Genomic DNA, 5,611 nt, shown 5'->3' on the forward strand with positions numbered 1-5,611 from the left:
TGATAAGTTTACCCGTTATTTGAACACGTATTCTTGTCTTGAACCTTAACCCCCCATACCTCACTTACTCTCTCCCTGCGTGGAGTATTCCCTGTATTAAACACCGGTTAACTCTTGGTCTGCCTCCTAATCACTGCATCCCACGTTCCTGCTTAACCTTACACATCTTTCTCGGGTGTTGGAAAGGCTTAACATTGCCGGCCTTACTGTAAAGCCGGGGAAGTATCAGGTAGCCATGCGGGAAGTACAATACCTCAGACATCGGGTGGGGGGAGGCCTGCTAAAACCTGAGCCAGGGAAGGTTGAAGCCATTACAGCCTGGCCCACCCCATGAACCAAGAAGCATGTACTGTCCTTCCTGGGTACGGCTGGCTACTATAGGAGGTTTGTACCAAACTACAGCGCTCTGGCCAAGCCGTTAAGCTTCCCCAAATTGTTTCCTGGACTCCTCATTGTGAGGAATAATTTTCTGCCCTAAAATCGGCATTGGCTAGTTCACCCGTCTTTCAGGCCCCAGATTTCATTTGCAGGTTTGTAGTGCAGACACCAGCACCTATGGGCTAGGCACGGTTCTCAGCCAGGTGAACCAGCAAGGTGAGGAGCACCCAATTCTCTAAGCAGGAAACTTCTACCCAGAGAAGTGGCTTATGCCACCATTGAAAAGGAATGTTTGGCAATTCTGTAGGCTCTACAGAAACTGCAACAATCAGTGGACGCTCCCTCTCCCTTCATTGTATTCAACTGTATCGGCATACAGGATGCCAAAACAGTTGAAAGTACGATTCGGGGAGTAGGCCCCGATGCCAGTGCTGGCACCAGGTCCCCTGACTCACAGGCCCCATAGCATGTCCCCAATGGCGAGTAGGCCCCTCTTTTGTCCAGGGCCCCGGCACTTGCCCAGGTGCGCTTGGTGGTGACAATGGCCCCCAATATTTGGGGAGAGAAGGATCCGAAATGTCCGATTTCGGTCTCACAAGACTTATGTTCTCCATGGGATAAGTACACACTAGAGATGTCTGAAAGTGGCTCTCAACGCAGGAGGGTATGGGCAGAGAGCGCTCCCATGTATGGGAGAGACAGCTGAGATGGCTGTCGGAAGAAACGACGGATCAGCCGAACAACGGATCAGCTGAATGATGGATAGGCCGAACGGTGCATGAGCCGAACAACTTGTCTGCCAATGAATGAGCCTAACAGTGGATAAGCCGAACGATGGATCAAACAATGGATCAGCTGAGCAACGGATGAGCCGAGCAATGCAACAGCCGAGTGATGGATCAGCCAAACCATGGATCAGCTAAATGATAGATCCGCCAATGGATGCACTGAACGATGAATCAGCCAAATTATGAATCCGACAAATATCAGATCCACCGAATAATGGCTCTGCCAAATGCTGAATCCACCAAATGATGGATCCGCCAAAAGTTGAACCCGCCGAACGATGAATCAGCCAAAAGATGTATCCGCTAAACGATGGATGAACCAAACGATAGATCCGCCAAAGGATGGATCAGCCAAATGATGAATCCGTCGAACGATGGATCCACCGCCTGATGAATTCCGCTAAACGACTGATCTGCCGAACGATGGATCTGCCTAATGTTGAATCCACCGAATGATGAATCCATCAAACGATGAATCCAACGACCGATGGATCCGCCGAACAAGGATTTCTGCCAAACGATGAATACGCCGAGGGATGGATCCACCTACCGATGGATCTGCTGAATGATGAATCCGCCAAACTATAAACCCAACTAACGAATCAGTCGCGGACTTATACACAGGAAACTGCCAATCAGTGGTGTGGACGGGGTTATACACAGAAATCTGCCAATCAGTGGTGTGGGCGGGTGTGACGACACAGCAGATGTCTATTTTCAGTAAGCCAGAATGCATATACTTATCTACAAGCTGACTCTTCTTGGAGGTTGAATTGATATTTGTAAATTGATGAATTGGTTGTTATTTACCTACAGTAGGGGCAGCACGGTGGCTCAGTGGTTAGCGCTGCAGCCGTGCAGCGCTGGAGTCCTGGGTTCGAATCCCACCAAGGACAACATCTGCAAGGAGTTTGTATGTTCTCCCCGTGTTTATGTGGGTTTTCTCCGGGCACTCCGGTTTCCTCCCACACTCCAAAGACATACTGATAGGGAATATAGATTGTGAGCCCCACCGGGGACAGTGATGAAAACGTGTGCAAACTGTAAAGCTCTGCAGAATATGTTAGCGCTATATAAAAATAAAGATTTATTTTTTTACAGTTCGTTATACTGTTATCTGTGCAAAACAGGGATGCAGGGTAACTGAACAATGATATTTGCTGATATAACTACACCTTGTACCAGGACATGCAGTTTGTTGACTTGCAAACATTGAAGCATAAACTACAAATAATTGTGGAGATACGGGGATCAGCGGTTGCTCTAGTCTGCTGGCTCCAGACCACATGGATCAGGGATCATCCCACTGAATGCCCGCTCTCCTTTTACTGTGGGCATAACTCTACTCAGAAAACACAGGGTGAGGGTAACACAATGCGGCAATACTTTATTGAACCACAAAACAGACAAATAACACATAGAACAGTTTCAGCAAAATACCCAAAGTTACAGAGCTTCCAGGGCTGACTACTCCCTCATGTGGCACAGACAAAGAGGAGGTAAGGACAAGCTTAGGAAGTTGTCAGTCCATTGAGATACAAGGCCAGGTGACCTGAGGGTCACAACCTGGCTTTCCCAAATGTATCCATGGAGGTCAGGTAACCAGTGGGTCCAAATCCTGACTACCCAAACGTAGCAATGGGTTCTGTGATGGTCAATGGAGCAGATCTGTATTATTTCAGCTAGGGCCGTGGTCCCCAAAACTGGCATCCTGTAGACTGTCAAATGTGTCCCTTGTGATGGAGCCAAGATGTTTTGGCTGCTGTCCTGTAGAGATTCTCTGGTCCTTTGGATCTCTTGGATGTATTGTTACAGAGGCATTTCACCTGTAACCATCATTCACAGGTCAAGGGGAAGTAGTGATGATATTAATTTGCATTGTTTGATTATGTATAATTTATCCTTCAGTGTTTGAAAGTCAACAAACTGCATGACCAGGTATAATGTGTACAACAGATCAGCAAATATTATTCAATTATCCTGTATCAGCTGATATAAGAGGTAAATAACCAATCATCAATTTACAAATATCAATTCAACCTACAAGAAGAGGCAACATATAGATAACAGGCTATGCCTACTGGCTTACTGAAAATCGACAACTGGATATTTAAGATTAATTTCTATGTCATCATATTAATCACACAATGCAAATTAATCTGATCACCCCGTCACCAGTGAATGATGGCTGGAAGAACAGTTGTAAACTATTAAAAGGAGATATGCCTCTGTAACAAGATACATCCAGACATCCAAGAGATTCAAAGAACCAGATGGCAGCCAGATCATGGCTCCATCACGAGGACACAGATTGGACATTCTACAGGATACCAGCTTAGGGAACCACGGCTGAAGTCTCATTGGCTCTTATTCCGGAGTGTCAGTGGAAGGGTGAGACTCTGTAATGTGCACCATCTTGGGTACAGTGCTGGGACTGTTCTACGTGTTATCTGCCGGTTTTGTGGTTTCATAAAGCATTGCCACACTGTGTTGTCTGAGTAGCATTACACTGGCCACTGTGACTGGGAACTGCCTCCCATTCACATCTCACACTGCCCCCTGGTGGAAGAGCAAGAGGATGACACGTCCTGTACTACAAAACCAGCAGTCATCTCAGTACAGAGGGCCAGACATTAGTGAGAGCTGTAGTATATTGCCTACTTGCATAGGACTGCAGGAGACATCTACTACATTATCTGTACTCAGAGAGATATCACTGTTATCTGTTGTACTGCAAGATATGTATGTTACGTAACCTTTGATCTTGCTGGAACCTTCCAAAATTCTCCATTCTAGGAGAAAATCTCCTTGTCACACAGCTGCAGCCCCACTCCTTTTGTTTCACCCTCCTTATTCACTTACAGCTCTCTGCCTGCATTTGGTAACAGGACACCGTCCATTTCCTGTTGTAGAAAGGAATGTTGATTAGTTAAGGGACAGCATTTCTGTGTCTGAGACATGTGGCTGAAATGAAACAATGAGAGATATTAAAGAAGCTCTAGCGTGCACCTCCCTTGTGGCAGAGATATAATAATTACATTACTGACCTCTAATTCTCATGGCTCCAGTCCCTCCAGAAACTGAGATATGGATTGCTCCCAAATGGAGTGTCTTAATTATGGCACGTTTGATGTTGCTTTATTGTATTCGATAAACTACAACCAATGAGACCCTCGGCGTGTCTATACGAGCTTCCCTAGTTAAGATATGGTTATTATATAAGTTTTTTAATTAAATGGCAACTTGGAGAAAGGGGGGCCGAACTTTTGCAGACTGCCCCTTTCGTGATGTAACCCACGCTAGGCTATAAGATATCCCTTACTTGGAATTCGTCAGTTAAGCTGGAGTTTTGATGCAGAAAAAGGCCTGCAGATGTCCGGGGACGTCTGGCTAAGCGGCCCATCCACCTTGCCACATGGCTTGCCTAAAGAACCATAAGCAACTGTAAGTGTAATTTCTGTTTTCATCCATTTATTTTGATATTTGCAATGTACATATTTACTGTCTCAACTTTGTAACAACTTTTATCTGTGTAATCACTGCCCACCTTTTTGGGAATAAATGATAAAATTATCAGTTTGTCTCCATGCTCTAAGAAACGAACTATGCGCCTTTTTTTAGATAATCGCTACTAATTTGGGGGTTTGCCACGGACCCTCTTAATTAACTCGTTGATTAAGTGAATCGTGGCTGGTAGCAGCGTGGTGTGTGCGGTTGGTTGGGCTAGTTGGCAGTACAGAAGGGTCTTATATGCTGAATGAGTGTCAGGATGGCCAAAGCATTGATAATTCCCTTACTGCAGTAGTCTAATTGCCCGTGCACAACAAGCAGCCCGTCCGGCGACTAATTATCCTAGGTGCAGTTCCCTGACTGACCTGAGGGTAAGGGGGGCGCCGGAGAGCTGCGAGTTCCAAAGTGGAACTGAGAAGGTGGGATATCCATAAATCCCCACAGTTCTTGGAAGGTTGTTAGCAGTGGTGGGGCATCCAAAATAACCCCCTGCGATAAATTGTTAGAGCAAGATTAGCTTGCTGTATATTTTTGTAACATGGTACCAGTGATAACTAAGATAAGCCCCCACTGTGCCTGTGATAGCCGTGTGCCGGCAGTGCGTTGCATCCCTCCGTCCGCTGACATACCGGTGTCAGTGGTGGGATCGTGACATATTGGTGGCACAGGGTGTGCTTTCGTCACATCTGTGGTGTTACATAGGACTGCAGGTGACATCTACTACATTATCTGTACTCGGAGAGTTATCACTGTGTTATCTGTGGTGTTACATGGGACTGCAGGTGACATCTACTACATTATCTGTACTCAGTTATCCCTGTTATCTGTAGTGTTACATAGGACTGCAGGTGATATGTACTACATTATGTAGTTATTTGCTGTGTTACATAGGACTGCAGGTTAGCGCAGCAGCGTCATGTGATCACACAGGCGGG

The sequence above is a fragment of the Dendrobates tinctorius genome, unplaced genomic scaffold, assembly GCF_039654945.1.
Source record: "Dendrobates tinctorius isolate UK_male_01 unplaced genomic scaffold, ASM3965494v1 ptg000501l, whole genome shotgun sequence".
Classification (NCBI taxonomy): Eukaryota; Metazoa; Chordata; class Amphibia; order Anura; family Dendrobatidae; genus Dendrobates; species Dendrobates tinctorius.